Below are 9,361 nucleotides of genomic sequence, written 5' to 3'. Positions count from 1 at the left end.
AAGCAGAAAGAGGTTAAATGACTTATCCAAGGCCAGACAGCTAGGAAGTGATAGGGCTTGGATCTCAACCTATGTAGTCTCATTCCAGAATCCTAAACTGCCTGAAAATTCAAACCAAAAAACGAAGAGAGTGCTGATTTATGACTTAGAGTGCAATGGAAGGGTGATGTAGCTCAATGGTAAAGTGTTTGCCAAGCATAAACGAAGCACTGGGTTAGATCTCTGGCATCCATCCCCCCAAAAAGGGAAAAAAAGCTAGAATGGGGAGGGAAGGGTAATAGCTAGATGGAACTTAACCCATGCCCAGGACATTATATTGGTAAAGACAGAGGAGGCTCAGAGTGCCTACTGCCCCCAGATTTTAATAAAGTCCTCATAAAGCCCTCCCATCTCCTATTGCCCTCAGCAGATTGGTACCCCAGTGCCTGACCCAGAGAACATTCTCATGTTCTTGAGTCCCAGGCACTGAGACTGTGAAGGTTGAGATCTAAACTGTCCCCCCAAAAGGCTCCTTGTGTTGAAGGCTTGGTTGCTGATAGGCTTTTGGGAAACGACTGGTCATTAGGGCCTTAACTTCATCCATCAGCGGATTAATCCATTGATGAGATAATCTGATGGGGACACTAGGAGATGATGGAAACAGGAGGTAGGGTCAGTAGGAGGGAGATGACCTTGGAGACTATATCTGGTCCTCTGCTCCTTCCTTTTAGGCTCTCTCCCTTTCACTCTGCTTCCTGGCTGCTGTGAGTTGAGCAGCCTTCCTCTGCCATGCCCTCCTGCCGTGATGTTCTGCCTCATCCCAGGCCCAGAATCAATGGAGCCAGCCAACCACTGACCGAAACCTCTGAAACCAGAAGTCAAAATAGCTCTTTCCTTCTGGGTTTTTCTTAGCTGTCTGGTCACAGCCACAAAAAGCTAACAAAGAGACACATCCACATGGGTCCCTTTACATACATGCTGTATTTCCAACTGGAAAACCATGTGATGTAACTAATACCTAATGTAGCAATGTTGCTGGTCCTAGAAATCCAAAGCCCTAACTTCTAGAATGGACTCTATCACCTACGGTGCCTTGATTCAATTTTTTATCTGTATGTATTTATTCATTTTGTAAATCATTTTGGGTTCTTCTTCTGTGGCAAGCCCCAAAACCACTAAGCTGAATTCCATAGTTGCCCAAAGGAGCTATTTACTAGTAGAGACAGACAGGTAAAGGGATCCATCACATGCAGCTATGCACTGTGTCTTCAAAGTGCACCAGGGGTGAGGGAGGGCCCCAACCTGTCCCTCCCACTCGGAGCAGCAAAGGGGATCACACAGCAAAAAGTGCTTTGTAAATAACAAAGTGAGAATGGCTGGGGGTTGTTGGGTAGGAGAGAGAGATGAGAGAGGAAGTAGGAGAATTGAGGAAGAAGGAAGGAAAGGGGCAAGAGAGGGAGGAGAGGAGGCAGAGACAGGACTTCAACCTGGGAGCCGTCTCCGTCTTGGAGGCCTTAGGCAGACAGCGCCCAACCCTTGGAGATTGTCAGGGGCTGTGAAACCGAGTGAAACGTCTGGACGCAAGGCGTGAACACCTGAAGCTCAGGGCTTAATCTCAGAAGAGGCCCAGCCCAAAGCGTGCCGCCCCTGTTAAGGTGCTCTGGCCTCTGTCCTGCCAGGAACCTAAAACTGTTTTGCAGGCCTACACAGCCCCATCTTCAGTGTCCCAGCTCAAACAATGACAAAGGCTAGGCCTTCCACCCATTGTCTAACCATCCACTGTGCAGCAAGAAGCCCGATTTCCGATGAATCCCCTTACATAAGCGTATGTCTGAAAAAAATAGTGGCCCTGGGGAATGCCAGCTGCCGACATTATCTGTGTTGAAGCGCCACCTAGAGGCCAGTTCTAGGTAAAACCAATTGCAGGGTAAATTTTTTAATCCTCCAGGTAGGAAACGAGAAAAAGAAATGTTTTTGAACAGAGAAATCAGCAATAAAATGTCACTCAGTCCTTAAGAGGACCCAACAGCTTCTTCTCCAGCCTTCTGTGGTTTGCTGATAAGAGGCTGAAATGTCTCTGCTTCTCAATGAAATGGATTCCTCCATGGCTTGGGACCAGGGTGAGAATGTCACCGTTTCTCACCTATCTTGAAATCTAAATTTGAAGAGCAAATTTACAGAGAAAACCTTCCAGTTTTCCCTGCATCCTGGCCCCCAACCCATCTGTCTTCTCCTTCCTCAAAATTCAGGCTCAGGCAAGCAAGGGAAGGCAGTTTTGCAATGGATGGGGCCTGCTTCTTAGGAGAACTTGCTGATTTTGCTTCCCTTTCTGGAATCAGCTACCCTACACTGAGCATAAAGACATATTTTTCCTGGGCCATTTGTTGAGAAGTAGCTGGATGAGTCTACGACAGCGCCAAAGATTAAGTTAATAGTTCAAAATGAGCATTGAGTGATTTTCTTCCGAAGAAAAATTAAGCCATATGGACCCAGGGTCCCAGATTCAGCAGGGAATATCAAGTATCAGGAGAAGTAAACCAGGCTCCCAAACTGAGTAAGGACTTTTTGTTTGTTTAAAACTCTCTTTCTTTCTTGGGTATTTCTGTTTATTCCTTCACCAGGCCACCAATTTCCTTTCCTGTTGCTCAACTTACTGAATTCATAATTGGAAAACAAGGCACATAAATACCCAAGCTCTCACTATCAGTGCATCCTCATTCACACTGCTTGGGAGCAGCAGCTGTGCCCAGTGCCCAGGCAGTGCCCACAGAGCTTCCACACATCTTTGCATGCAGCAGCTGCTGGTCACTCTTCAGACCAACAATTCAAACAAGGGGCTCCCTTTAGAGTAAACCCACAGGGCCTTGGGAAAACCAGAGAGATGTTTGGATCTATTAAAAAAAAAAAAAAAACACAGCTGTTCCCCAGAGATAAAGTGCAGTCCACCAACTGGCCAAAGGGCCCAGAGGGAGCCAAGTCATCGTTTCATTTCCCCATACGCACAAGTAGGTTAGATTTATAAAAATGGAAGCGCTCGCTTCTCTCCAGTAGAAGTGATTCCACTCAGGCCAGGGATTTAGCTCAGTGGCACCACGCCTGCCTTGCAAGCTCAAGGTCCTGAGTTCAATCCCTGGTACCACAAAAAGCAAAAGAAGTGATTCCACCCATTGCTCAGAGTAATCTTGTGAAATGAATACCATTACTGTCTTGCGGAGAAGGAAACAGAAGTTAAAAGAAATTCAGTAATTTGCTTGGAAGAGGAGTAGTCATGATTTGGACTCAAAACATTCTTGTTCCAGAACATTTGCAGTTTTCCAAATGCCATCTCCCTCTTGGCATAAAGCCAACATGCTAAGTTCTGAAGAGCACATTCTGAGAAGCAATTCAGTTTGCCACAGACTGTTGTATGAATTCCTATGCAATCACTGGGGCTATAAGGTGAAAACTGTAGACCAAGTATGATCCTCAAAAATGCTCATTGTTGCTCAGTTCATACAATATACTTTTTAGGAGGCTCAAAATTTCTCAAACAAAAAGATTTCTCCTGGGCCAGGGATTTAGCTCAGTGGTTCTGCTGCCTGCCTTGAAACTGCAGGTCCCGAGTTTGATCCCTGGTACCAAAAAAAGAAAAAAGATTTCTCCTGACTTTGTCTCCCATTCATTCCTTTTATTTAAGTCATTCCCTTTATTTGTCCTCTATAAAATCCCATGCAAGCATTTGTAAATATTTTTCACTTGATAAAGTGAGTCTTCCCTGGGAGTTAAGAACCACCGTACAACAATTAGAAAAAACAAAGACTCACTGGGGCAGTGGTAAGGATGGCTCACTGTGCCTGGAAGACCACTGTATTTCAGAGCTGGAAAGGGCCTCCAAGGACATCTCATGACAGCATACATGTGCCCTTGGCAGGCCACATCAAGACTCAGCAGTCAAGTGACCTCCCAAGGTCACAGTGAGTGCAGAGCTGGTCAGAATCTCAGACCAACTGACTCTCAGCTGAATGCACTGTTCATTTCGTCATGGTTTCTTGGTTCTAAGCAAAATCCAGCTAGGAACCCAAATCTCCAGGGCTAGCCCTGAAATGACTCATTGGAGAAACTAACATCCCCCATTCTCTGTCATGTGCTGTTCAGGATGGGGAAAGGATGGAAGAGGGGAGTGCTCCATTCGGAGTGCCCATAACAACAGCTAAAAGCAGCCAAAATTTACTGAACACTGTGCTTAGTGCACTATAGGCATTAGTTTACCTAGTCCTCTCAACAAACATGTAATGTAGGCATAATTATTTCCACTTTATAAAGAGCATGAGGCAGTAACCACCTAAGAAACGCTTATGCTCCCGAAACTGGTAGGATTGGGGTCCACAACTGACTTTTGAAAATCAGATGGTAAATGCAGATGCCCAGCCAGCTGTCTTAACAGGAAACGAGCCACCTCTGCTTAGCCATGGGATACCATGGAATAGATACTGCTTACCATGGGATGGCAAATCAGGGACTTGGGAATTTAGTTGCTTGTTTCTTTTACTCACAACTCTTTTATTCAGGGTTGGAAGAAGGATAGGAAGAGTAATGAAGAAAGAAATGTTTGGGTTTCACCAGGGTGAGAAAGAAAAGAGGTTTTCTGAACCAGATATTCTAAAAGCCACAACTCGCCTTCAAGAGCTACAGAAGAAATTCTCTGCTCTCTGTAACTATTTCACTAGCAACTCTTGCATCATACAGAACTTAAATTAGACACAAGAAAGGAATTGAGAGAAAGATGAACCAGTCATTTCTCTTCCCAAGACCCCTTTCCTGGCCTGAGGAAACTAATGAGCACAGCAGCTCTTACAGCCTTCCCTTGATTTAGGCTCCCACAGGTAGAAACATGGAAATACTCAACAAGAGAAGACACAACATTGTTTTCAAATTTCTCCCTATGTCCGTGGGTATGAGAGTCTCTTGTACTCCAGGGAACTTCAGGAAACAACGCATTTGGCAGGTGAGACAGGTGACCAGGCTCTAGAAGAGGTGTGAGAGAAAACTGGTGCTCATGGAGGAGAGGCCCAGGAGGCAGCACTCCTGCCAACATGATATATTACTTTCCCCCCAGACCTGCAATTATTTTGATTTTGTGCTTCTCCAAAAGTCAGAAGTCCTCAACATCACACACTTAAATTTTTTTTTTTTTTTTAGACAAGAGTCTTGCTATGTAGTTTAAACTGTCCTTGAACTCACTATGTAGCCCAGGCTGGCCTCATGGCAATCCTCCTGCCTCAGCCTCCCAAGTGCTGGGATTACAGGCATGTGCCACCACGCCCAGCCACACACCTGAATCTTAACCTTAAACCCCATTTTAGCAAGAGTGATATTTGTATAGTTCTGAGCCAGGTTACATGCATGAACAAGGCCATTGAGGCAGCAGTAATTCACTGTTGGAAGACAGCTGTGTTTCTTCTCTGCACTAGTTGTTTCTAGCATGGAATATACACTGCTGTGCCTATCTCTGGAGCTTGCCCTAAGGAATAAACAATTCAAGCTGGCCTCCATCATCACCGACCTGAACCACATACCTATTATTTTCAAGGCAGAAATTGACACTGGCTTTGATGGAGCATTTAGGAAAGAGACAAAATTAAAACTACTTAATCATACATTTGACTCAAGAGCAGCCAGTCATGGGATTCTATGTACTGATTTTAAAATATGGTTTCTCCTTGGAACAATAAAACAGGAGCTTAAACACATTTTTCTGGAATGTTCCAAATGCCTTGCTCCTTGGTTCCCTGGTGCACTTATTTATACCATGAAGACGTGTCAGCGTCCTGCTCTCTGGCAGGCCTGGCTCAGTGCTGCCAATGTCTTTTGTCTGAACTTCTGTGAGGCTGGGGATGTGTCAGAACTAAAGCATGCTAGCCATTGTGTTCACTGGCTTGATTTCCATTTCTCCTCAGGGGTCTGAAAATATCAAGTCTCCACAATGCATTTCAGCAATAAAGAAACCCCCAGGGTCAGGGGACAGTGAGGCTCAGTAGGAAGGGCAGGAGCTTTGGAGTGTATGACCTACTTAGGTAAATCAGACAACCTGAGTCAATTTCCTTATTTAGAAAACTCTACCCATCTCACTGGGTTGTTGCAAGACTGTCTTAGTTTATCAGGGCTGCCACAATTCCACAGATTTGGGTGACTTAAAAGATTTATTTCCTCACAGTTCTGGAAGCTGAAAGTCCAGGATCACTGTGTCAGCAAGCTGGGTTTCTTCTGTGGAAGAGCCCAGTCTTTGGGTTGCCAACAATCACCTTCCTGATGACTCCACACACCACCTTTGGTCTTTTTCTCTGTACTCTTACATGTCTGGGGTCTAATTTCCCGTTCTTAGAAGAATATTGGATCAGATTAGAGCTCCCTCTAAAAACCTTATTTTAACTTATTTAAGTCTTGAAATATGATTACATTCCTAGGTGCTTCAACATAGAAATTTGGGGGGAGGGGACGAAATTCAGCCAATAAAAAGATTTAGGTAGTTGGGCACGGTGGCACATGCCTGTAAATCCCAGCACTTGAGAGGCTGAGGCAGGAGGATGACAAATTCAAGGCCAGCCTGTGCTGCATAGTGAGTTCAAGGCTGGGCTGGACTACACAGTGAGACCCTGTTTCAGAACAAACACACACACTAAGTGACGACATAAGGGTTTACTAAAAGCTCACTTTTCTCCTTTCTTTGACACAAAGAATTTGTGGTTGAGTTCATGAAGGCATTTCAACTCCTCCTTCTGCTACTTGCTAATTATGTGACTCTAGGCAAGTTGCACAATCTGTTCGATCATCTATAAAGTGGGAATAAGAATATCTCCCTCGAAGGGGTTTGCTGAGACAATAAAATACCAAGTATATGAACTACTTAATAGCACATGCAAGAGCCAGGCAGAATATATTCACTATTAATCAGGTACATTCTATAATATCTAGCTTTCACACTGGAAGTGATTCAAGTTGAGGGTTTTTTTTATTCAACTGTTTACATGACTATAGATAAAATATACTGCTCAAAATTGGAAAGTACTGGGAAATCTGGATTCAAATCCTCACTTTATTGTCTAAAAGCTTTTTGACACTGGGTATGTAATAATCTCACTAAGCCAGTTTCCTTAACTACCAAATGCAGAGATCAAAATTATTTGTCCTATCTACATAATGTTTTTGAGATTCGAATGGGATAGAATTTATGGAAATTACCTTATAAAAAATAAAGTGCATAGACTGGGGGTACAGCTCTGTGGTAGCAGGCACAAGGCCTTAGATTCAATCCCCAGCTCTTTGAAAGGAGGAGGGAGGGAGATGAAATGCAGCAGATGTACACAATGATAACAATTTTGGGAGTCCAAGCCAGGAACAGCAATGCATACCTGTAATCTCAGCACTTCGGAGACTGAGGCAGGAAGAGCTCAAGTTCAGAACCTTAGCTAAAACAAAACAAAACAAAACAAAACAAAACAAAATGCCTACCTATTGTGAGCCCAGTGTTCAGAGCTGACATTCTCAAAGGGAACGGCCCCAAGATAGTACAATAACGTTACTAAATACTGACATTCTTCACATATTCTGTTAAAGATTTACCTAATCAGGAACATTGCCTCAAGTTCTTCCTTGTGCAGAAAATACTTTCTAGTGAACTCTAAAGCAGATTAGCTTCCATACCTGCCAGCCATCTAGCACCAAGATGGACAGCACAAGGGAAGAAGCAGAAGAGCACACAGTGCCTATCCCGAATAGCTCGGTGGTGAGTGTGGCCAGTGGCAGGCTTGAGGGAGTATGTGACTGGGCAAGAACTAGAGAAGAACAACTCTTGTTTTAACTTGTTCCACTAAGTGAAGACTCCATCAAAAGGATGCAACTCGGAAACGTACCATTTCACTCCTGTACTTCAGACAAGAGACCAGAAGGTTATAATGTATTCTGAGCTTTATTGAGACATACTACAGGAGACAAACAAAAACACATGCTCTATAAAATATACATTCTTATGCATGAGAAAATACAGATACCAGGAAAGAGCCACACTGAACAACAACTTTGTTATACTTCTCTTTAGGGATGTCTAATCCAGGGCTGCTCAGACTGACATCCTCTAATGGGGGGAAAGAGAGAGAGAACAGAGAGTAGACGAAGAAGGAAGTTTCTTTATGGACCAAGAAGACACATTAAGCAGTCAAGAAATATTTCAAGAGCACTGGACCACTTGATCAACTTCATTCAAAACAGTTACACTTTTGGCCGGGGATTTAGCTCAGTGGTTCCACTGGCTGCCTAGCAAGCACAAGGACCTGAGTTCGATCCCCGGTACCAAAAAAAACACAAAAAACGGTTACACTTTTTACAAGAACACTTTACTCCTTACATCTAGAAACAGGCACTAACAAGTCAAGCTGCTCTTCGGCTTCGCCCCACCCCTTGGAGATTATTAGGACTGCTGAGAAACAATCTTGAAGGAGTGGGTCCAATTTTAACTTTGTCTTTGTGGTACCAGAAACTGAACTCAGGACCTTGCGTTGCCAGGTAGGCATGGTGCCCCTGAGTCAATTCCCCAGCCCCACCAATCTTAACTCTTAAAACACCCTCCCAGGGACTGGAGATGTAGCTCTGTGGTGCAGTGCTTGCCTAGCACTGCATACAAGGCTCTGCGTTTGATCCCTAGCATCACACACACACACACACACACACACCTCTCTCTTCCACAAACCCTCAAGATGATGCTGGGGTTTTCAAATGTTAAATACAGTTCATAACACAGTACATCTCTTAATTCAGAACTAGTACTTTTGTCAGTGAACCAGGCAGTTGTCCAAAAGAGAAAGACATCCAAGGGTAACTAATGTTGATTTAGATTATACTCCAAACAAACCAAATTGAACTGGGAAAGAGATCATATAATAGAAAATAATTACTTGCAGGCTGCCAAAAAGAAGACTTAGCTCAACCTCCTAAGGTCCAATTGTTTTCACTATTGCCTCTATGATCTGCAACAAGAAAGATTAAAAATGGACCATAAAATGAAAGCAAATTTGGGGCTGAGGGTATAGCTCAGTGGTGGAGCACATGCTTGGCATGCATGAGGCTCTCGTTTTAGTCCCCAGCACTGGGAATAAAAAAGAAAAAATAAACACCCAACAGCAAACTTATCACCTCTGTTGCTCCCTTACCCCTCTAGCATTTCTGTAGATATAAAGTATTCTCTAAATAATGAAAAGAAAAAAGACCTGAACACCAGAATTCCAATTCCATTTCAACTGGGGTCCTTCATGTCACTTTTGTCAACCCTGCTCCAAAGTTCTTTAGTTAAAAAAAAATCTGAGGGCCGGGGATTTAGCTCAGTGGTTCCCCCACCTGCCTCTCAAGCGGA

The sequence above is a fragment of the Heterocephalus glaber genome, unplaced genomic scaffold (assembly GCF_053883595.1).
Source record: "Heterocephalus glaber isolate CG9 unplaced genomic scaffold, H.glaber_assembly_v1.0 deba00001442, whole genome shotgun sequence".
Taxonomy (NCBI): Eukaryota; Metazoa; Chordata; class Mammalia; order Rodentia; family Bathyergidae; genus Heterocephalus; species Heterocephalus glaber.
The sequence above is the reverse complement of the archived record's forward strand: the minus strand, read 5'-3'. Positions refer to the sequence as shown.